General features: G+C 37.0%; 1 long non-coding RNA gene across 1 annotated transcript; it reads right to left on the bottom strand.

Annotated features, from left to right (window-relative positions):
- Window positions 1-3,430: 3,430 nt before the first annotated feature.
- Window positions 3,431-21,224, bottom strand: LOC128247575 (uncharacterized). Its single transcript, XR_008263907.1, has 2 exons — window positions 21,045-21,224; window positions 3,431-4,303 (listed from the first exon to the last, which is right to left on the bottom strand). It is a non-coding gene; the product is annotated as an uncharacterized LOC128247575 (long non-coding RNA).
- Between the last annotated feature and the right edge of the window lie 5,465 nt (window positions 21,225-26,689).

Below are 26,689 nucleotides of genomic sequence, written 5' to 3'. Positions count from 1 at the left end.
AAGAGAAGGAGGAAGACACAAGAACTGTATTATAAAAGAAAACGAGAAAGAGGGAGGAGGAATAGAAGGAAGAAGAAAAGAAAGAAAAAGAGCAATTAAAGGAATAAAAATTACAGCTAGTACTGAGGTATATACGTTCAACCTGGAAAATCGTTGTTGTTGTTGCTCTTGTTATGCTTATGGTTGTTCTTTTTTATTACATTTTTTTATCTTTGTGACATTTCTGCTGCTGCTTCTGCTGCTGCTGCTGCTGCTGCTGCTACTGCTGTTACCATATATGTATTTATGTGTTTTTATCTATTTTTAATGTTGGGCCAAGGACGAATGATCGATAGTTGACGTGTCATACGTGCACCCACACACGCATACACTCGTGTGTGTGTGTATATATATATATATATATATATATATATATATATATATATATATATATATATATATATATATATATATATATATATATACATACATATATATATATATATATATATATATATATATATATATATATATATATATATATATACACATACATACATATATATATATATATATATATATATATATATATATACATATATATATACATATATATATACATATATATGTATATATACATATATATATACATATATATATACATATATATATATATATACATATATATATACATATATATATACATATATATTATACGTCTTACACGCGCGTGCACACTCACGCACGTACACACATTATACTAAGATTATTCTTATGTTATGCATACATAAATGTCATGCGCTTGTGTTTGTATGTATGTATGTATATATATGTGCATATGTATATATTGCATGTATATGTGTGTGCGTGTGCATGTATGTGCACACACATATAAATATATATACATATAAGTGTGTATATGATTTATATATATACATATACATATATAGGCAGCTATCTATCTAGCTATTTATCTACATGTATGGCATGCATGCATGAATTTATGAATGTGTGTATTTATGTACGTATGTATGCTTGCATGTATGTATTCAATGTGCGGAATTGAGGCAGTATTGAATAAAAATAGGCTTCTATGTACATTCTTAGCGTATATACACCGCTGACAGGTAAGATACTGTGGATTCTGCCTGAGATAAAATCTCTTATGAAAGTAACACAATATATACATACAGAAGAGAAGCGAAAAATCACCCCTGAAGCAGACTAGTAACAGCACCAAATGCATCTCAGCCTTCACCGGGCTTTTTGAATGACGTGTACACTCAGTTACATGCCTAGACGAAAGCTTTTGCCTCCGATGTAGTAAACAGTGACTAATACATTCACTGATATTGCAAATAGCCGCCGGACTGAGTAAAATTTCGTTGACAGTATCTCTCACGTGCGCACCTCTTATTTTTAAATGGATTTTTGGGAAGCTCTATATAACTATTTTCTTTCACCATTATTTGTAAGACAGACCTCAGCTGGATAAATTAATTTTGGGAATGACACATACTACTAAAATGTCAGCTATATTAAGGTTGTTGTAATTACATTATGAAGAAGAGATTTCTGATCCAGCAGATCAATGATCAATAGGTTCCAGTCGTTGAATTCCTTTTTCCTTCTTTCAGACATAATGTACCTAGGAATAAATTACCTAATGTGCAATTTCTGTTTTCGCACAATAGCATTTTAGTTTAGCGAGGGAAATCTGGCAGCTATTTCATGCAACAGGAGATCAGCGACATGTTCACGCTTGGTAGCATCAAAGCCAAGGTGAGAAGAGAATGTTAAAATGTGAAGACCCACAAGGATTCGTTATTCGTTTCTTATTTCTTTTTTCTTTTTTTTTGCCCACAAGGGGCTACACACAGAGGGGACAAACAAGGACAGACAAACGGATTAAGTCGATTATATCGACTCCAGTGCGTAACTGGTACTTATTTAATCGACCCCGAAAGGATGAAAGGTAAAGTGGACATCGGCGGAATTTGAACTCAGAATGTAACGGCAGACGAAATACCGCTAAGCATTTCGCACGGCGTGCTAACGTTTCTGCAAGCTCATCGCCTTGCGAGCTGGATTCATTATTCGTTTCTGTAAGCGCTTGCGCTGATATATGCGTATGTTTATATGTGAACGTGCATGTGTGCGCGTGCGCATGTACATGCGCGCACATTTGTGTTCTCACTGTAGTTTGAAGCACATTGAACATACGGAGCGATTTTGTTGGTGGCTGGAGGATAAGGTAAAATTAATGCATTCATCTAAGTGTGAGTATGAACAATCACACACACACACACACACACACACACACATACACCCCCCCCCCACACACACGCACACACACACACACGCACACACACACACACCAGAATATGTGTTTTCTTTTTATTTATATATGCATACACATCTGTATGTAAATATATATTCATATCCCACACACGCCTACACAAGTTTTAGAGACAATAGGAAGCAAATTCATATATAGAATACATCAGTGAAGTCGAGCTAAGATTCGAACGCACGCTTCCCCTGGTTGATGCCTTTGTTTGCGCTGGAATAAATATTTAGGGAATATATGTAAATTATGTATAAGGTAATTTGTCGAGAAAAATGGAAACTAATGTTTCACGATAGACCCCTTGAAACTGTCTTCAAATTTTCAGGTATGATTGGACTTCAGAGACTGAACTGTTAGAATAGGCCGGTAAGGAAAATGTAATTGATAATGGACTTGAATGATTGGAAGTTTATTGTTTAGTCTACGAGGATTGTACAGCAAATAACGGAAACTGAATCTGACAACTTGTTTTGAATCTAAATTGAAGTCTTTCTATATTTCTCTTCACTGACTTTTGCCCATGAAGAAAAAAAACAAAAAAAAAACAACATATGCGTTATGAAACAAAGTGTGTGCCTCTTGCCTATATCTTCTTCAAATCACATCTGACAGTCTTATTAAAAGAACAAACTAAACATCATAGTCATAAACATACAAAAAGATAGGACGGTTATCGCTGAAAAGTCTTTGTTCATTGTTTCTTTCTAAATCAGGGTTGAGCTAAGGTTAAACAGCACCTTGCTCGACCATCTAATAACTCTGTCTATCCGCCACCTTGCATTAGTACTTTTTTTTAAATGACCCCAAAAGGATGGCTGGAAAACAGCTTAACGAGATTTGAACTTAGAGCAAAGAAAATAGACATTCTGTCTATCGCTCTGGCCACTCAACGAATTCGCTGCGTAATTGGCAGCTAAGGAATAGATAAAATAGTTTCGTTAGTAATGAAAGAAAGACATACGTTTTTGTAAAAGACAAATGGTGGGTCCGAATAAGATTATGAATTAAGATAAAAATAGTGTAATAGTGGCGAATTTAAGATGCACAGAAACTATTTATAGCATCATTAAAAGAGGCTGAGAGAGAGAAAGATGACACAACTTCAGATTAGGAGAGCGTTTAATGAGTGTTAGTTGGAACGAGTGGTTTCCTGGATACAGTCGGTATATTGTGTATAGTTAGATACGTGAATATGAGTAATATTTTGGTTTTAAGTCTATAAATAATAGATTTCAAATTTTGGCACAAGGCCAGCAATCTCAGGGAAGGGAATAAGTCGATCACATTGACTTATTTTATCGACCCCAAAAGAATGAAAGGTAAAGTCGACCACAGTGGAATTTGAACTCAGAATGTAAAGACGGGCGAAATGCGGCTAAGTATTTTGTCCAGCGTGCTAACGACACTGCCAGTTTGCCGCGTTAGTCCTGTAAATAATATATAATATTAATTATTCTTCAGGACTGAAGTATTTTGAAGTCCTAGTTAGAAAATAAAGCCTTTAAAAGTTAGATAAGTTCACAAACAGGATTTAGTTTGCTGTAAGAAAAAGAAGTGATCTTTTTGAAGTGGGCCTTTTTGAAGGAAACACAGACCATCACTGTCTTATTATTATTATTTTATTTTTTTTTGCAAGTTCTACAGTTTCAGTTCTTCATGTAAGCCATTTTTAGAATATTCGAGGTTTTCATATTATGTCATCGGAAATCTATTGTAAGGCCTGGCATCCGTATGAAGTATGTCCAGCATCTGTGGTGTTAAATGGCTGTTGCTTGATGTTTTCATCTATCAGCAGAACCGCATACTCACATTTGTGCGCTGTGTATATATTTTACTCCATTCGATATTTTCTTTTTGTTTCACATGATTTATGTGTAAATCTCCACGCTCGTTATCTGACGCCCTTCTGGCCGTTTAGTATCGGGATCAATGATATCGATTAATCCAGTCCCATCAAAATTGCTGGCTTTGTACCTAAACCAGAAACCATAAATAAGAAATAATAATAATAATAATAATAATAATAATAATAATAATAATAATAATAATAATAATAATAATAATAATAATAATAATAATAAGGCTGCGCTCGGTAGTGAAGTGAAAGCACGTTATAAAAATAAAACTATTGAACAACAATAATAATAATCATAATAATAATAATAATAATAATAATAATAATAATATTAATAATAATAATAATAATAATAATAATAATAATGATAATAATAATAATATTAATAATAATGATAATAATAATAATAATAATAATAAATGCCCTGATGCAGTACCAAGCAGTGGCTTTCATGGCTTCTCATCTTAACTGATTGGAAGTGTTATCATGTACATTGTTTTGTCTTGGTCTAATATTCTGCTCAATACCACAGATTTGCTTGTCCTTAACCACTTGAGCATGTCCCTTGGTGGCTGATGATATGTGCATCTCTGATCACGAGCAGAAGTAGTCAGGGAGCATCATAGCGATGTGTTGAGAGGAATTCTTTGGGATTTGAATAATTCACCTCTGGAAACATGGGTGATTCATTCAACATCCTTAAACAATCCTTATTCAGGAACCTTATGAGCGGGATTGGCTACTCGACCTGAAGAAAATTCTAATTGAACTCCACTGTAAGGTCATGCGCTGTTAATTTTGATATGAGATCACCGTGTTGCGCATATATGGTTGTGATGCATGTACCCTGGTGTACGCTTATCAGACGGATGGGCATAATTGGGCTTCGTAGTTTTGTACCCCAGTGTCACTAAAATGGCATTCGTTGCTCTTTCACTCAATAATAATAATAATGACAATAACAACAACAACAACAACAACAATAATAATAATAATAATAATAATAATAATAATAATAATAATAATAATAATAATAATAATAATAATAAAATGAGTAGGTATACACGGTATACAGTGAAAAGGAAAGGAAATATACATAGTTTACAAAGGTTAACAAAAACGTCGTGGGGTGTAATAGAGATGTAGTCCTCTTGGTACAGGATGACCTCTTGGGATAATCGAGGAATCTCACATTCCAAGATCTCCTTGAACACCAAGGGCAAGTGCCCTCCCCAATTCCTTTTCTCCGACTCACAAGTCTACACCTAAATAACAACAACAACAACAACAACAACAACGACAATAATAATAATAATAATAATAATAATAATAATAATAATAATAATAATAAAAGGTAACAAAAAACCTGCATTGGAAGCTGTGAAAATGGGGATTAGAGAGAGGCAAGACGTGGTATGAGGACAAACCTTAGAGAGAGGAGGAGTCGGAGACCTGTTAAATTCTGTGGGATTTTCCAATCCAAACAGAACCAGGTACTTGAGCTCACCTAGTTGGGCCTAGTGGTGGTAGACGAGGTGAACCAGATGTTCATATAGATAACTGATGTTGCCTGTCCCTTTGAACTACGAATAGTTAAGAAGGAAGATGAAAAAAGTAGACATATACAATTCTCATAAATATGAGATAGTTCGATCGTGGAAATATGAAGAATGTGAAGATAGTGCAAATTATTATTGGGTCCTTGGGGACAGTATCAGAAGGCATCAAGAGGAATATAAGGGAAATGGGAATAGGATGACCAGTGGAGCTATTGCAAAACGTTCACCTCCTTAGTACGGCCAGAATCATCAGGAATGTATCAAATATTTGAAAAGAACAGATAGCATAGTAGGTTGCAGGTAGCAAATCCGCTATGCATGCAAAATCTAGGAGTTCTAACAAAACGGGAATTTAGCACTCAACTACCGACATGGCTCAAAAAGATTGGTACAAATGTAAGGGTAGAACACCTACAAAAATCAGCATTGCTTGGAACTGCAAAAATTCTTCGCAGAGTTCTTGAAGCATGACCAGTAAACGAGTGTAATAGTCTTATTATAATTATATAATCGACTAACCCATCCCACCAAATTTCAGGCCTTGAGCTTATAGTTGAGGAAAACATTATTATTGTTATTATTATTATTATTATTATTATTATTATTATTATTATTATTATTTGAAATTATTGAATGAAATTATCGTTCATGCTTCGGAGAAAAACGAGATTATAGCATATATCTATTTTTTCTTTGCTTTAGAAAACTGTTTTCTTTTCTTAACAATTAGAAGATTTGTTACTATTTCAAATGAAACTCCGAATAAATTTTGAGTATCTAAGTGAATAAATATTTATATCTAAAGGTCATACAAGGCTTTTTGATTGAAGCGGAGATAAATTTGTATGTATGTGGTGATAAACTAGAAATTTAGAGGCCGCGAGAATATTTTAATGATATCAGGTTTTTCCCCCCAAACTATAGATGTACTTCTATTTATAGATGACTACGTGGAAGTCTTTAGATACACTATGTTATTAACTCGATATATGCTAATCAGATGACAGCTTTATAACTGTTGAAGAAGTGAATTCCTCTTCTTTATATTACACTATATATGGATGATACTACTAATTTTAAGTGGTCTCAATATAAACTTCGAGTGTATTAAAGCCGAAGAAGCCCAAATTGTGATGTCGATGGAGCGCTAAACTTCCGTCTAATAGACAGACAAATTTCTTTTTTATTCATATCCCGTGTCCTGGTCTGCACTGTTGTTTAGCCCTAGGACAACTCTGATCGATAACGTAGTTAAAGGCTTTCCACTTATGACCATCACGTATTTTCTCAGACAACTTATACATACATACATGCATACATACATACATACATGCATACATACATACATACATACATACATACATACATACATACATACATACAGAAACGCTCACATGCACACACATATGAATTGTGGGTAATAAGATGCCATATGACATAAGATAATAAGTACATACAATTAATGCTCAGGTCGAATTTGTGCCCAAACTCATTCCCGTCGTTAAGGGGGTGCAACTGGACAGCACTGTCCCTTCACTATTCAATGATGTACTCACAGATTTAGAAAATACAGTTTACAAAAATCTTCCCGCAATACAAATTAGTGCCCGCCCGGAATATTCTAAAGAATCCCCACGCAACAAAGTCTGGCGACGGGCCTGCTAATTTTCCAGTTTGAAATATAGGGTTTGATGCTTGCCTACTTGGAGATTAGTTGAATGCAACGTATTGATCGACGTGATATAGATGAAAACGGAAATAAAAAACATAAACAGGCAGTCAACATGTATCAAGGTTGTTTATATCATATCTATACTTATATAAACTTACATAACATACTAAAGACATGCAAATATGCAAATATACGTTAAGGAATACACAGACACACGCACACACGCACGCACACATACGCACACGTACATATTTAAGAACAGTTTATCCACGAGAAGAACATTTGAAAACCTATTCTTGAGTCTTGATCATATTTCTCTGAATAAACGTAAATGTGTGCCACAGTGCATAATTATTCTCTGCTGAAAATATCGGAAACGTTGAATGTCAAGAAATGTTTCGTTGATTCGCTGTGCCCTGAATTCATCAGTGCTGCCAAAAGAGATAACAGATCTCTGATGTTTTAGTATTATACCTGAGTGTAAGGCAGCGAGTGAGAAGAATCGTTAACCAGCGGGGGAAAATGTTTAACGGCATTTCGTCCGTCTTTACGTTTTGAGTTCAAATTCCACCGAGGTCGACTTCTCCTTTCATCCTCTCAGGTTCAATAAAATAATTACTAGTTGAACACTATGGTCGATGTAATCGTCAAAAACTGCTGGCTCTGAACTAAATTTTGAAATCATTATTATACTTGAGTATATGATATCTAACATGGTGCCAATACTATTGCTATTGTGCCTCACCTTCAAGCATGAATACCGAAGTAATTTTGGTTTGTAAATAAACACGACAGCATGCAGTTAGAGAGTTTTGTTGTTTTTTTTTCAGTGTTGTAGCACAGCATTTGGTTTGGCATAAGTTTTAGTCAGGAAGATCAAACTAAGTTTTTCTTTAGTCGTTTTGTATTCACTCTTGGTTAGCAGAGATGAAGACTTATCAAGCGATCTGTTGGTTCGTATACGAACCAAAACTGTTCCAATCCATGATGATTCATTGTACAAGAAAATGGTACTGAATGCTTTAATCCTTTCTATGATATATAGAATAGAACAAGAAGTGAGTAGTTATTTAGCTGAAAGCAACATAAGACTGATGTTATTATTTAGTCACAAAAGAAGGCGGTAAGCTGGCAGAATTGTTGGGACGCCGGGCGAAATGCTTAGCGGTATTTCATCTGCCGGTACGTTCTGAGTTCAAATTCCACCGAGATCGACTTTGCCTTTCATTCTTTCGGAGTCGATAAATCAAGTACCAGTTGATTACTGGGGTCGATGTGATCAACTGTCCCTCTCCCCACAAAACCCAGGCCTTGTGTCTATAGTAGAAAGGATTATTTAACTACGAAAGGCGACGAGCTGACAGAGTCGTTAATGCGTCGAAGAAAATGCTTACCGGCATTTCTTGAGGTTCTTTATGCCGAGGTCAACTTCGCCACTTTCCTTTCGGAGCCGATAAAATAACAACAACAACAACAACAACTACACCATGCCAAACGACAAGGGAACCAGCAGCAATACTGGAGGTGAAGAGAAAAAAATCTGCAACAACTCTGCTGCCACCAACTCAATAAGTCGGAGAAATACTACCGCACCAAGTACCATAGCCACCACCAATTCACTGCGTTCGCTGGCAACACCTCAACCGGAAGCTGTTTCGGCACCAGCATCAGCAAAAACAGCGACTATACTAGAGCAAGTGTAACAGAGTTACTGGAGATACAAAAGTGTCAATTAAATGAAGGCCGTGGACTCGTTTGAAATAAGGTAAAAAAGTGACCACAGCCTTGTGTCTGTAGGTGATGGAAAATATAGGAAAGTAGACGGTAACTACCGATGCACAGGCATGAAACGGTGGTGGATAAACAGACTGTCAAGAAGTGCAACAAGACAATATGAGAGAAAAACAAAAAAAGAATCTTCATTACTTGCAGCAGACGGTACGGAAAAACGACAGGTCAGAGTTCTCTCTAAAACTGAGTCAATAACCCACACTACAAATCCTTTCAGAGTGAGAAGTTCATTGTCATTGTGTTATAGATAGTGAAGTGGCAAGTGGCGTAGGTGAGGATAAATTAAATAGATGGTGGCTGGTGGATATCACTTAAAACGACGAGGATGATGAAGTGACATTCTTAGAAATAGATTGGCTGTTTCAGAAAAAAATTGTCAGAAGTTTAAAACTCCCCGGTTAAACAGATTGGGAAAAACTTGAAAGCATCCCTGACCGGATCAACGTGCCAAACAGCATCTAGCGGTTTGGGAAAGTGAAAGGAAGAGAGAGGACCTAATTTCCACATGTATGGTATTCCCAAACATCAGAGAGCAAAAATAAAAGGTCCGCACCTCTTCCAACCCCACATTCTGTAACAACATCGACATTAACAAAGGCGACAACAGCAGCATCAAAAGCCAGAGCAGCAGCAAAAATAGAAGATGTGTCAACAGCCGCAGGAGCAGCAACAACAGCAATACAAACAATAACGATGCAAACAGTAACATTGATAATAGAAATAGAAATGGCAGAACAACAAAATTCACAACCACAAATAAAAAGAGTTTCCAGCATTGCTTGCCCCAGCAAAACGAGAAAACACAAACGCGCAGACTCACCTTTTCCCTCACCACCTCATATCGTTCCGATTTTGAGACCTCATCTTGCGATGAAGTTGACATGAAAGACATGCTGCAAGAGGTCTTCGTTGGAATGAAGTGGAGAAAAAAAAAAGAAGACAATTATAGTGTTCTAGGTTAAAAATAGGAGATTCAATAAAACGTAGAAACTCCATTAAGCAGTCACAACCCGTCAACACAACTACAACCACCAACATTACAGCAACAGCGACGACGACAACAACAGTAACAACAAGAAGCAACAATTAAACTTATAAGCGCACCATCTGTATTTGTTGGCACTCCGTCGCTTACGACGTCGAGGGTTCCAGTTGATTCAACGGAACAACCTGCTCGTGAAATTAACGTGCAAGTGGCTGAGCACTCCACAGACACGTGTACCCTTAACGTAGCTCTCGGGGATATTCAGCATGACACAGTGTGACAAGGCTGACCCTTTGAATTACAGGCACAACAGAAACAGGAAGTAAGAGTGAGAGAAAGTTGTGGTGGAAGAGTACAGCAGGGTTCGCCACCATCCCCTGCCGGAGCCTCGTGGAGCTTTAAGTGTTTTCGCTCAATAAACACTCACAACGCCCGGTCTGGGAATCGAAACCGCGATCCTATGACCGCGACTCCGCTGCCCTAACCACTGGGTCATTGCGCCTCCACAAGCACACCATCAACAAATGTAATAAGAGGAAAATGAACCAAAAGAGTAGAAAATCAGTGAAAACTATTATAGCAGCAACACCAACAACTAAACTCAAAAACCATTCTCCATCAACGTAATTGTTATAAATAGAAACAGCTGTGAGTTGATAAATTAATTAGTACACAACTCTCTCTCTCTCTCTCTCTCTCTCTCTCTCTCTCTCTCACACACACACACACACACACGCAAACGTACACGCGCACACTCACACACACATGCACACACACAAGCGCGCACAAACACGCACATACAACATAATACAAGGATTGCTTTGAGTAGCCCGTCACAAAAACAGCACCAAGCAGACTTTCTCCGTATACATGATGCTGAAAGTTGTGAGGGAAGAATGTTTTGAAACAGAGCGGACAAGAACCTTTTTGATGAAGCTTTTCAAGAAAGTTTCTTTCCAACAAATATAGCCACTGTCAAGGGACATTGTGTATATTCACGTGACCTATGGATCCGGCTGGAAGCAAAGTCACTTGCTCAATGGTTTTAGGTAACTAGTCATAGATGTGGGAGACATCAGCAAGACCAGAATTTCTGTGACACACATATTGAAGTTCTATCTTCGGCGAATGTGAGTTGTACTTATCCTTGAAAGTATACACTAAAATTACACTGCTACTTCACGGCCTGGATAGAGTAGTGAGAAGATAGTATGATTTCAGAAAGGTTTGTATTTCAAGGTAAGGACAATTTTCGAGATATGTACAGAAGTGTTGGACTACAACGACAACGAAAACGGTGCCCCCAAACTTATTTATGCCCTGACAGATGCAGGTCAGCAAAATGTCCCCATGCACCCAAAAGTGTACATACTGTTTATTAGGTATAGGTAAGTAGAAGTGCATTTTAGATGCATGCTGGAATTTTGTAGGTTCAACATTTTATTCTACGGTTTTCAATCAATTATATTTGGGTTACCTGAATGTTATTATAAGGAAATGTTGGTTGATGGGCATATCAATAGTGAACTGACATCCAGCAAAGCAGTCGAGGGTTCCCTTTCAAATATTGATTTCAAATTTTGGCACAAGGTCAGCAATTTTAGGGGAAGGGATAAGTCGATTACATCTGCATTAGTGTTCAACTGGTACTTATTTTATCGAACCTGAAAGAATGAAAGATAAAGTCGACCGAGGCGGAATTTTAACTCAGAACATAAAGACGGACGAAATACCCCAAAATATTTTGCCCGGAGTACTAACAGTTCTGCCTGGTCGTCGCCCTGGTTCGCTTTCAAATATTAGCATTACTTTGTATCCCATTGCAAATTTTAGTAAATAATTAAACTGTTGATATGAAAATTAATAATTTCTCCTAACGGAGATTTAAATTTAATGCAATTAATTTTATTGCTTTGTTAACTGTTCTCACTTGCTGTGGCGCCATCGTATTTAGTTCGCACCGAAACAACAATAAAAACAAAATGTACGAGTCAATCAGAGAATCTTTTCGAAGTCGCTCAAGTTGCTAGCAATAGTAGTCTAATCTTCCCCAAATCATATCTGCCGATTTAAAAAAACAAGAAGGGCATATTGGATAAGAAACACTAAAAAACACCAGGTCTGATAGGAGAGATAGAATGAACATGACTGCTGGAGTAAGGCCTGACCTAGGGCTAAACAATACTAATGGTACAGAGCAAGGCTTAATAATAGTTAAAGGAAGGTACGGAACTGAATGAGCAAATGTTATTAGCAGATGGCTTAATTGCAATTAACAGCTCTTCAGAGGTGTGACACAGACAAATCCAATGATGCAGCCTTCGGCGACACAATACAATGCTAATGATATTGTTAATGCTGTTGTTGTTGCTAATTTTGTTTTCGTTACAGCTGCAGTTGATGGTTAGCTCAAGGAAACCCTGAAGGAGCAGATTTGTGATCAGAGGTATTCCAGAAATGAAGGCCCTATTTTCCAAATTTTCCTAACCTACGATTCTATGCTTTTAAGGTAGAGTGTTTGAGGGAGCGATGGCTGCTATTTCTAGCAAATTGTACAACTGCGACAAGGGCTACCTTGCTAGGTCGCAGAATGATTAATAATATTATGTGGTAATATTATATTACGGACAGGTAAAAACATGAACAGTTTCAGAATAATTTAGGTAGGTTATCTATTTACAAGCTTACAATTTACACACACACACACACACACACACACACACACACACACACACACACACACACACACACACACATACACACACACACACACACACACGCACGCACGCACGCACACTGACGCAAAAGAAAGTGAGTGAGGGAGGGAGTTTGAAATCAAAACACCACCACTGTCGATACTTCAACGTTGGTTTTGAAATGTTGCCAATATGACATTAAAATGTTTTGAGAAAAGTGAACAAGTTGGATAGAGAAAGAAGAAATCCCGCTTACACAGCCCAAGTCTGATGCACCAAGCAGAGCCTTTATCTATCGTAGATAAATGGCTCACATTGCTTATTCAGGAACCTCAACGCAGCCGAAAATAAAGCTATTGGTACGACAGTAGATGATTAATTTAAGCTGCCCAAAACTCACCACCAATATCCTATATCACTGGTGAAACCCATGAGAGAGCCTTTAAGCGGGGCTCTTTGTATGCTAGTAACACCAGTTAAATTTTCTTCATATAACATCTTACAACCTTAAAAGGGGAACCTTCGATAATACTTCCCTAAATATACTATGTCTGAATAAAATAATTGAATGATCACTGCTGGAATACCTTCGCTCATATATCAGATTCATCGGAGCTGACTTAGAACAAAACAGCAACAACAACTACAACAACAATAGCAATAACAACAACAACAACATCATCATAGCGCTTCAACAACAGCACTTTATAAGATGTATAAAATTAAAACCTATTAGAACCATTTCAAAACTTAGAGCTATGTCCACTCATTGCGGTGTGGAAAACTTCGTTGCCTTCCGAGAGCTGAAAAATCTACACATTAAATAGGATTTATTTTGCAATTGGCAAATGATACTTAGAACCATCTTCAGGAAGCTACACTCAGAAACATCTGATGGGTGGAATGCAAGCGTTGAAAGGGTGAAGGAAACTTATGTCACTTTCACAGTGCGTGCAGTGAAATATTGGTTTCAAATTTCAATTTCGAGTACTAGGGTCGATGCAATTCACTGAAATTGCTGGCCTTGTGCCAAAAGTTGAAACCAATATTAATGAGACATCAATAGCGGTGAATTGCAAATCAAGCATTTCGAAACGAAAATCATTGTGCTATTTAGTCGCTTATTCAACGTTTTGTGTTCCAATCACGTTAGAGTAGATATCGGTTTTCATCCTCCGCCCATAGAACAGTAAAATACATAATACTATTATAAAAGAAGTTGGAGCAATCGACTATAAACGTACCATATAAACTTCAAAGCTTTTGTACCAATTTAAGTAAACAATATTAATGAAATGTCTTAACGGACAGAAGTCAACGAATCTCTAAATTTTGTTGGACGTTGTGACAAAGGCTAAATGCCCTTATCTAAAACAGCTGTCAGTTAATAGGTTTCATGCCGTTGGCGTGGTGCCAGTCGGTCACATAGCATTAATCACTCAATATGACACCGTTGTGCAACTACTTGATCTTTATTCAGTGCTATAAAGGATTAATGCACATGATAGTTTCCGTTTGTCATGACCAGGTCAGGCCAGATCAAACTAGGACCTCTGAATGAGCCAAGTTTCACGAGGCACGCCTTACGTTTTCGGTGTTGCTACCGATGCACACAAAGGCAAAGTACACTCATCTGCGCCACCTTTTAACAAGATACAATAAACGTATATTCTCAGGAAACAGGGGAAAGAAAATTTAGGGTGTTCATTTTTTTTCCTAGGACAAAATTGGTATAAATAAAATAAAATAGTTTCAGTTGAAAAATGTAACCACATCCCAATACAGTGTATCATCTTTATGTACAGAAACTGTGTATCTAGAAGATATAGAGTTTCTTACTTCAAAATAAAGAATAAAGATAATTCAGTCTATACGCTGACACACCACCGATCTCTATGGTAGGTGGCTAGGAGCTCTAGGATCTCTATGGTAGGTGGCTAATTACGACTATGAGTTGTCATATGCATCGGTTGTTGTTTTTGCTATTTTTAGCCACAAGATCAGAGCTGATTCTAGCTTTGACCATACCACTTTGTGTCTAAGATGTCTTTCTTTTTCTTTCTAACTTTAAGATGGTAATGTGTAATTTGAGGGAGGACTTGGGGTGGGGAGATTTTATTTCTAGAATGGTTCAGCGAACACTTTGTATCTACTCCAATCATTTGTCATCATAAAAGGTATTTAACCCTTATATGGCGGACGTCAGGAATTGATGCTTCAAAAATTTTACATGAATACAATCAACATCAATCAAATTATGATCAATGATAATGTAAATTTTATTGTACATGAGACTAATAATTAAAGGTTTTGTACTTATCTAAAGTGAAAATAAGTTTGAAAATTACCTTTAAGAGAAGACACTTTTTTGTTTTTGGCCCGTTTAGCATGCGCATTCATTTTCCTGCCGTTTAAAGGTTGAAGCAGATAATCCATTCATGAAACTTTCTATAAGTTGTTGTTGGCACTCCGTCGGTTACGACGTCGAGGGTTCCGTTGATCCGATCAACGGAACAGCCTGCTCGTGAAATTAACGTGCAAGTGGCTGAGCACTCCACAGACACGTGTACCTTTAATGTAGTTCTCAGGGATATCCAGCGTGACACAGTGTGACAAGGCTGACCCTTTGAAATACAGGCACAACAGAAACAAGAGTGAGAGAGAGTTGCGGTGAAAGAGTACAGCAGGGTTCGCCACCATCCCCTACCGGAGCCTCGTGGAGCTTTAGGTGTTTTCGCTCAATAAACACTCACAGCGCCCGGTCTGGGAATCGAAACCGCGATCCTATGACCGCAAATCCGCTGCCCTAACCACTGGGCCATTGCGCCTCCACTTTCTATAAGTAACAGTGTTTAGGTGAATTCAAGCTAAGTAAAAATGATTGATTAACACAGTGTATTAATATAAACGCTCGTTTGGTTCTCCTTTTAAACTCCGATACTTGCAATCAATGATGGAAATAAATTGCAGATCAAACAGTCATGATATAAAAGAATATCAAAGTGTAAAAAGGTGCCATTTTAAAATTATAAATGAAACTTAGTCCGGAAGTTTATTAATTTCTAACAGAAACAAAAATCTCGAATATTGGGGAGAACCAATGTTGATCAAACCGACCTTAATACTTGATTAGTGCTTCATTTTAATCAACTCCAGAAACATGAAAAGTAAAATCACCTCAGTGGAATTTGAGCTTAGAACATAACAGGACAGTAACTGCAAGACATTTTGCACGACGCCTTAATAATAGTAATTTCTGACAGTCGATGAAATCAACCCCACCACTTAATTGGTACTTGTTTTTGTCGATCCTGGAAGGATAAAGGCAAAGTTGATCGCGAAGGAATTTGAACTCAGAATACCGTAACAGGCTCTAACGATTATGCTAAACTATCATCAAACCTAGTATGTTATTCAATTTAACATCATAACTGCAAAAACAGCTGTCTCATTCATTGGTTATTCTAATGTTACTACAATAGCCTTTATTCTTCTAGGTAAATGCCACGCCACTCCAACTAGGACAAATTGACACGCCTGTCTCTTCTTCCACTGGCGCCCTAGTAGCTGTATCCTGCCTTTTAGGAACTTCTTCCCCTTATTCCTTTTCATCTCCGAAACTCAGTGTTTTAGAGTCTCCTTTCCTGATCAGATTTTCCCAGCATATGTTGATTTCCAGATATTTAAACCTGAACATCAATCATATCAATGTCCCCAGTGTGGAAGAGACAATAACGGCCATGGTCGTTATTTCTTCTGAGTACAATCATTATAAACACAAACAATCATGATGGAATGGTGGAAATGCTAGAACATTGGGTTAAATGTTTCTTAATTTCTTATATCTAGTGTTTTGTGTTTAAGATCTAACTAGGATCGAATCTGACTTTCATTCACGCAGCGTCATTAAAATATTTAATGTCGTTTGTTTACATTCTGATATAAATTCCCATCAACCAGCCAATAGGGAAGCATCCACTTGGTTGTACAACCTACTAGAAATAAAAGCCAAATCTCCCTCAAATCAAGCACATCGAATCATATATTCGTTAATGCTGCATCTGAGTAAAAGACGGGTTGGTCACGTATGTAATGCTTTTGATTATATGTCTTTTCAAACAGGACTGACTCTACATTTTTCTGTCTGAAATCAATAAAAAAAAATAGTACCAGTAATATATTGTGATCAATTCAACGGAGTTATGTCAATTCAATGAATTGTATGAATATGTTTCCTCGTGCTGCTGCAACACATGAACATTATGAATAAATTTCAAATGAAAAGCTGATTGACATAGCTGTCATTTCAAGGAGAAATGCCATGTCAGTTAAATAATGAAAATAATCAGCTTTAGATTTTTTCCTGCGATGTTGATAGATTTACTTGGAAACCTAAATTAATTTCAAAGCTAGCAATGTAAACACGAAATTGTCCTTCTACAGTTAATGGAAATAGAATAATAGCAAATCGCTATTGCCTGCCGTATTAGATATGCTTTACAATAAATACTTAACACAATCCCTTGATAAATAGAAATGCATTATATGAAGACAGAATAAGAATCTTTCAACAAAATGACAACATAACGACAAAGTAATGCCACAGAAGTATCGTCTCTCCGTTAAATAAGATTAACTCTTATTGAAAAAGTCATGACGTAGTTTCTTCATTTAGTATTCAGACATTAGCAGATTATTTGACTTGCGTCGATTGGACTGCTATACAGAGTTGTTGCAATGCAACGTGATGTGATTGTGCAAAAAGGCAACAGAATACCAAGAATTACTTGGTTTATATGATATAATATTCATATACATGGGAAGTTGAATGAGTCACAGTCGCTAGCCTATCATATTAAATGCTTTTACACTTTGCTGCACTTGTTGTTTAGATCCCAAAATGTTCCAGTTATAAAAATTCTGTTGCTTTTCTTCAGTCATAATATCCAATTGTGTGCATGTTTTTAAAGAGAGTAGAGTGTATTTCCGGGTTGAGTTGTCATCGATGTAAAGCAGGTTGAGCAATCACGTAGAAATTCCATGTTTCAGTTTTAGTTTCCATGATAAGAGTGAGTTATGTAACATTTAACAGCAAATATACTATCTTCCCCGTAGAATATTGTTTTGGGTCTAAAAAAGAAAATCCCAGAATATCTAAATAGGGAGCAATGCATATAGGGCACCGGCACTATGTTCATTTTAATATCAATTTCGTGTGACACGGTCTTGAATTTGAATACGTTTCGTGGTTATTGTCGTTGTTTTATCCCAAGTTGACTCTGATTGGGTAGACCTATAAATTAGAGAAAGCTGTCAGTAGCGAACGTGTATGGTTTGGTAAGGCGTGCCATACGTTCCTTCATTGTTTTAGGTGCACATATAGCAGCGGAGAGACATAGATACCTTTTTCTTTAAGGATATCGACACTCTTTCCTTTAATCATCAGAACAACGGAGTAGAAAAGTTGTACCAGCATATTGCTACTACTAATTAGAGCTGTATCGGCCGAGGTAATATGATTGAAATACTTTGCATGAGAGCACGACGTTCCACTATCCAGGAATTGAACTAAAGATCATATGCACGTGAGCCGAACACACAAGCCACTAGGTTACGCGCCGTCACGTGGAACTGTTGTGAAAGGTATTAAAACCATGGCCGTCCAGTTTTCTTATTTTCTTCGCTAAAAATAATCTTTTCTCCTATAGGTACAAGGCCCGAAATTTTGGGGGAGGGTGCCAGTCGATTAAATCGACCCCAGTACGCAACGGGTACTTAATTTATCGACCCCCGAAAGGATGAAAGGCAAAGTCGACCTCGGTGGAATTTGGACGCAGAACGTAAAGACAGACGAAATACTGCTAAGCGTTTCGTCCAGCGTGCTAATGTTTCTGCCAGCTCGCCGCCTTCTTCTCTAAGAATAATGTACCTAGAATACATTATCGAAAGTATCCTACTTTTTTAAAATCGTAGAGTGTATGTTGAGAGAGATTCTAGTGTTATTTCTATAAAGTCAAGCAACCGCTTATATGGCACCTTTGATATTAAATACAGAACTCTATAAACGAAATGTCGTTATGAATTCTCAGAAAATAAAGCGGTGTGCGGACAGAATCGTTAGCACACCGGGTATTACGACCGTATATACGTTCTGAATTCAAATTTCACCGAGGTTGACTTTACCTTTCATCCTTTCGGGGTCGATAAATTAAGAACCAGTTGAGTCCTGGGATCGATGTAATCAACTATCCACCTCCACCAAGTTTCAGGCCTTGTGCTTTTAGTAGAAAGGATTATTAATTTTCAGAAATTAAAGCGGAGGGCTGACAGGGTCGTTAACATATCGAGAAAAATGCCGGGAAAATGCTTAACAGTATTACGTCCATCTATATGTTTTGAGTTCAAACGCCGCCGAGATCGACTTTACCTTTCATCCTTTCGGGGTCGATGAAATAAGTACCAGTCAAGTACTGTGTTCGTTGTAATCGACTAACCCCCGAAAATATCAGTTGTGCCTGCAGTAGAGAGGATTATTAACTCCCAAAGAGGCGGCGAGCTGGCAGAATTGTTAAGCACGCAGGACAAAATGCTTAGCAGCATTTTTCCGATTTTTACGCTCTGAGTTCAAACACCACCGACGTCAATTTTGTTTTTTCTTCGTTTCGCGCTCGGTAGAATAAAGCACCAGTTAAGAAATCGGAGTCGATATAATGTACTTACCTCCACCCTAAAGGTTGCTGGCCTTGTCTCAAATTTTGAGGCCATTATTAGCTCCCAGAAAGACGATTAGCTGACAAAATCGTTACAATATTTCTCCCATTTCCTTACGTTCTGCGTTAAAAACCATCTGTGGTCAACTTTGCCTTTCATCTTCTGAAGTTGATTAAATCCAATGTCTGCCAAGTAGTGCAGCTAATTCCCTCGCCCGAATTCCAAGGTGAATAAAATAAAGTACCAACCAAGTATTAGGGTAGATGGTGTCCGCTAAGCCTCTCTTCTCACATCTACTGTCCTTTTCTTTGAATCACAATTAGTTAATAAATCTCAATTGTGCTCTTCATATTATTCCTAAAAGAGAAATATTAATACGTTTATCATTCATCTGTCCTTGAGGTCTTTATATGGCAGAATCTATGGAGTATTTGAATAATTCCTTTGGTGTGTTTCGCTACATCCTTTTGAATTTCTAGTTCAAATCATGCTTCGTGGATCAGGTGGATATGCTAGAGAGTCGGACAAAATGTCTACAGTAATTGGTAACGATCCTTTACTTTCAGAGTCCAAATCCCAGAGACTTCAATTTTGCTTTTATTTTTTCTTCGGCGAACAATACAATAAAATACCAGTCATGTATTGGAAGTCATTTACTACTTTTATAAAGCATACTAGATGAAAACTGAATTATAACCGAAGAGGAAGACAATAATTTTGTCATTTAAAGTTCTGGAATCAATACAATGAGCACCAGCCAAGTATTAGGATCGATTTAATCGATTGTTAATTGTTATTAAAAGGCAGCAAATTGACTGAGTTGAATAAAATACCTTGCGTATTTGTTCTTGCTCTGCGTTTTAAGTTCGAACGAATCGTGTCGAAGTTAACTTTGCCTTTCGATAAACAAAGTACTAATTAAGTTCTTGAATCGATTCACTCTCTCCTTATCTGTACATCTATTCAACTATCCATCTGAATCGGTGCATTTTTCAGAATATGTAATTTGAGAGGGCCGGAAGCTCCTCTTGTGAAACCACCTTAGAAATCTCTCAGGAATGAAGTCAGCTACACCTGCAAACCGCACGTAGAAACATCTACCTGACTCTCTAACTACTTATTACATTACACAGCATGGATGGACAACTTCAAGGTAACCGCAACATTTTTAGATGATGCTTTGAGTCGTTAGACAAATGTACAAGAAAAAAGGAAAAGAAAAAAGACAAACAGGAAGAGTTATCAACACGACTTTTGTTTACATTTATCTAAAAACCTCATAACATCGGCTACAAAATCTTTACCTCAGACGATTGCGTTTCCTAAGTTTTTGTAATTCTATAACGGCTATATGTGTAATACAATAGCTTAATTATACCTAGGATTGATGGTAAGATAGCAGACGCGATAGGAAGCCACACAAAACACCTTAGACTAATTACTTACGCTTCAAAACTGTTTTCCTTCTCTAAGCTTACCTCCATTCTACACAATCCACACGCTGAGTGAAATATAAATACGTGATCGATTGAGCAGTTAACACTCGTGAATTGCTTTTGAAATGATATTTATATTTATAAAATACTACATAGTTGCTGTGATATACTGCTGCTGTCGTTTCCTCAATGTGTGGTTCTCTGATAGCTAATCTAATCTATGGTAAACATATCAATCACTTCCGATATTAGTCATTTTCTATTATTAATCTTATACATAGGCAGTTTTACATGTAAGCATATTCACACATACACACAAACACAAGCGCATATGTACACATATACGTATGTATAGATATGTATTTATGCGTAAGTAAGCATATGAATATGTATGTATATGTCTACATACATATGTATCTGCGTGTGTGAGTGTGTGAGTATACACATGTGTGCGTACATGCTTACATATAGATGCACATACCTATGTATAAAAATATTATCATGAGTATGTATGCATCTACATTTGTATGTAAGCATTATATGTCAATATATAAATATATATATATGGGCTTAGTAGTTTGGGTATTCGGTTCAAGCTCGTCAGATCGTGAGTTCGATACCTAGTGTTGCATGGTGCCCTTGAGTAAAACATTATGTTTCACGTTGCTCCAGTCTATACAAGTAGCAAAAATGAATAGTACCTGTATTTCAAGGGTCTTGTCAGATTCTGTGTTACGCTGAATCTACTTTAAGGGTACGAGTGTCTCTGGAGTGCTTAGCCACTTACACAGTTAATTTCCCGAGCAGGCTGTTCTGTTGATCGGGTCAGCTGGAACCCCGTCGTCGTAGCCGACGGAGTGCCAGATGTATATGTGTTTGCCAGTTGACGCTCATACTCATCAACTTACCTATCTATTTCCATACATACATTAATGTATATATGTATATGTATATGTCTGTGTGTGTACTTTTACTTTTACTTTTATTTCTTTCAGTCATTTGACTGCGGCCATACTGGGGCACCGCCTTTTAGTCGAGCAAATCGACCCCAGGACTTATTCTTGGTAAACCTAGTACTTATGCTATCGGTCTCTTTTTGCCGAACCGCTAAGTTACGGAGACGTAAACACACCAGCCTCGGTTGACAAGCGAACTTGGCGGGGACAAACACAGACACACAAACATATACACACATACATACATACATACATACATATATATATATATATATAAACTAATTACATTTCATTTTATTATTATGAACATACCTCTTATTGTTAAAATATTGGTTAAACTAATATTGATATCTGTAAAACAGTACTGATGCTCTATTCAGACTAAAGAAAAAGCCCTGTTTGACCTATATACCTAGGGTTTAATTCCTCAACATTTTGATAGTAGTAAAAAAACCCCAACCTATAAGAGTGTTGCCACTCTGACCAGAGAAACCTTTATAACCATATCCTTTATAGCCATGTCCATGCATATTGCTTACACCTTCCCTTTCCTTAGAAGTGATTGTCCCTTATACTATTACTACTAGATAAGAGACAATAAAATCAGAGACAGTTAGAATTTTTGCCTAGAACCAATTACTAGCCTGATAGACTTGGCTATGTCAAGATGGATTTTTATGTATTCTTCCTCTCACTTGGATTTGAAATGTTGCCACAATTATAATATGTCTATTCTACTGTAATTTTCTGCATTTTCGTGCAGCTGAAGATTGCTCTACATATTGCATTTAATGTAATGCTCACCTTACTGAAATAAATGGAGTAGCATGAAACGTGCGTACTGCAATCATCTTTGAAATCCGTGTTGCTTATTTTGATTTATATATATATATATATATATATATATATATATATATATATATATATACGATGGGCTTCTTTCAGTTTCCGTCTACCAAATCCACTCACAAGGCTTTGGTCGGCCCGAGGCTATAGTAGAAGACACTTGCCCAAAGTGCCACGCAGTGAGACTGAACCCAGAATCATGTGGTTGGAAAGCAAACTACTTACCACACAGCCATCTTTTATCTTTAGTTTCAACCATTAGACTACGGCCATGCTGGGGCACCGCCTTGAAGAATTTTAGTCGAATGTATCGACTTCAGTACTTATTATTTCTTTTGTAAAGCCTGATACTTATTCTATCGTGTTACTTTACTGAACCATTAAATTACGGGGACGTAAACACACCAACACTAGTTGCCAAGCAATGGTGCAGGGCAAACACGTGCACAAAGATACAAAAACACACAAACACACACAGATATATCTGTGTGTATGTATACATGAGGCTTCTTTCAGTTTCCATCTACCAGATTCACTCATAAGACTTTGGTCACCCCCGAAACACTTGCCCAAGGTGCCACGGCGTGGGACTGAACCTCGAACCATGAGGCTGGGAAGCAAGCTTCTTACCACTCAGTAGGTGAGAGAGGATCCGGGAATTCATTGTAAAATCTGTATTATATAATTATATAATCGATATGATTCTATCATTGTTCTCTTACATGTCTTCGCGCATGTAACTATGATTTGTCACCAATACGTTGTTGAAACAAATGTAAACCGTGGTATAAATGTAATTCTAACAAATCAATTCTTCATTGAGTATCGGTCTCACATTAGGGTGGTTCTGTTGCTAAGCACTCTGACATCCTGGAAGCTATCTGGACCGACAGAGGTGCTGCCTTTTCCCCGCGCTTTCCTTATTGCAATTAGAATGGCCTCTGTTAGCTGGCCCGTGCCCCCTCCACAACTTTCTTTCACTCTTACTTCCTATTTCTGTTGTGCTTGTAATTCAAAGGGTCAGCCTTGTCACACTGTGTCACGCTGAATATCCCCGAGAACTACGTTAAGGGTACACGTGACTGTGGTGTGCTCAGCCACTTGCACGTTAATTTCACGAGCAGGCTGTTCCGTTGATCGAATCAACTGGAACCCTCGACGTCGTAACCGACGGAGTGCAAACAAGCATAATAAGTGAATATATCTTTTAACTCAAAACTGCTAAACTACATTTAGATGTTCTGAATGTTTGTAACAGAACAGACATTGCTAAAGGCACCTATTATCCAAATAGTTACGTTAAATTGGATGTCAGATTAAGTCTACCACCCAAAAACACGGTTGGCTTCCTGCCTGCAAATTTCACTGATAGGGCTTAGTTGAATTCAGCTATGGGAAAAGACACTTCACCAAAGTGTCGCACCACGGGATAGAATATGAAATATGGTTGTTATGAAGCGAATTTCTTAACTACACAATGTATTTCACGTTATATAAAACCTTATCATAATCTTGTTTACAATTCCATTGAGGCATATTTTTCTTAAGTGTGGCAGCATGTAAAGCAAGATAGCGATCTTTGATGGTTCTTTTATGAAACTAGTCGCTTTGAACATTACTTCTACTTACCATTGTGGTTAATCCCTTCCTTCTATGTTATCAATGAAACACATGTTTACTAAACATACTGTATGCGAATTCTGTATAAATATATACAACCACGTCGCATTAGTGTTCATAATTATAATTGGTGTTTCTTGCATTGTATGTACTTATGCAGAATTCATATACATTATGTTTAATAAACATGTATATATATATATATATATATATATATATATATATATATATATATATATATATATATATATATATAGTAGAAATATAAAAATATATAAAAGGAGCAAAAATACTGGAGATTCAGTATACACTATGTGGCAAAATTATGAGTTTAAAATATGTGGAAAACATATATAAAAAGTGGAAGAGAAATGCCTTCGTTTCACATAGTTTAGTATCTTTTTATTAAGAAATATTTTAAAAGATATACATATTTTATGGATGTAGTGATATCCAACCGGTTTTAATTATTTAAATTAGCTTTTCAAGGGACATTGTGAAGTAATCAATTCTTGTGACAAAGGGGTCTTGCCATTTTGGATGCTTGAAAAATAAGAATGAATCTAAAGAGTGGACCAAGGGAGGCAAAAGGTGGCGAGGGGGACAACTAACTCCTCAGTATAATTTTTGAAGTGTTCAAGTTTGTATATTTTTGTATACTTTTGTATGAACAGGTTTTCATTGTTTAGGCGTTCTTATAAGGAGATTGAATCATGGCATTGGTATAATGGAAAGATATGGAAATTCGGCGTTTTATTTCTTGCGCATCTGTCGATATGTTCGCTCAGAGCTATCTGCTTGTATTGAGAAAAATGAATCTGTTCTTTATGCAGAGTGACTCTGTATCTCAAGGTAAGGCTCGTTTGGCCCACGTAATTGTGGCCACAACCTGAGCAGGTTAAGACATAGATAAGGTTCTGAGAAGCACATGTTAGGTATGGGCATGTACCACAATTAGGTCATCTGCATTTTTTAACTGTTGGCATCGTATGTATTGAGTATAGTTTTGCATTTATTAGGAGTCTCTTGAGTGATTTGTGTTGTCTTTTGCATTTGAGGAGTTTATGTGTATTCAGGTTGTTGTTCATTTTCGTGTCTTGAATGAGCAGAGGGAAATTTTGTATAATTGTGTTTTATGCTTCATTGTTTCTGGGGGTGTGGGTTGATATGTATGGGAGTGATTTAAAGTGAGGTGTGGTGTTTTGTTTTGTTGTCCTTAGCGTGTTTGTGTCCAATTTCTTGGGACGTTCAATTTCATTGACGTTCAATGAGTGTTATTTTGAGGTCTTGTAGGCAAAGTTCCCGAGTGGTTGTATTAGATAAAATTATGCAGATCCTTTTAGCTAGATTGAATGAGATATTTATTTTGGTGTGTTTAGGATGGCATGAACTAAAAAGGAGATACTGTTTTGAGTTAGTTGGTTTGTAGTAGGTGACTGCCCCTCCCCACCAAAATAAAATTCGGGTCTTGTGCCTAGAGTAGAAAAGTATATATATATATATATATATATATATATATATATATATATATATATATATATATATATATATATATATATATATATATATATATATATATATATATATGTATACGTGGTCTGATCAAGAACGAAGCTAAAGTACGCAAAGTAAAGCCGCTTGGCACAGACTGATCTTGAACTCTGTTGTGCATGCGCACTAGGTTTTGACGTTCTAACTCACTACCGCTGGTTACAGCAGTGCTTGTAAGGAACGTGTATAGCGTATGATCGTCGCATTGACCATGAATCTGCATCACATTTTGCCAAAAGCTTTGTGATACCTGCTCAGAGGCCTATGCAAAGTTGCAGAAAGTGTATGGAGAGGAGTGCATGAGCCGAAAAGATATCGATCGTGACAAACGTTCTGAGAGATCCACAACCAACAGAACTGAGAAAAACATCGCAAATGTGAATGCAGCTGTGAGAGAAAATCGTCGAATCACTATTCAGAGTTATCAGAGGATGTGCAGGGTAGTTGCGGTTCAGTTCAGTTCATTACTACTGAAGTTTTGGGTATGAGACGCGTGTCTACCAAGTTTGTGCCAACGTGCATTCAGCTGACAACACAACTGCCCATTCAGCGCAGATTGTTTAGCAGTTTTTGGCTAGGCACAGCATTCCCCAGGTCCAACAGCCTCTGTATTTCCCAGATATCTCCCCTTGTGACTTTTTCTTCTTTCCAAAAAATAAAATCCCGCTTGAAAGGAAGACGA

The sequence above is a fragment of the Octopus bimaculoides genome, chromosome 4, assembly GCF_046866305.1.
Source record: "Octopus bimaculoides isolate indiv1 chromosome 4, ASM4686630v1, whole genome shotgun sequence".
Lineage (NCBI taxonomy): Eukaryota > Metazoa > Mollusca > Cephalopoda > Octopoda > Octopodidae > Octopus > Octopus bimaculoides.
This window is presented reverse-complemented; position numbering and strand designations above follow the sequence as displayed.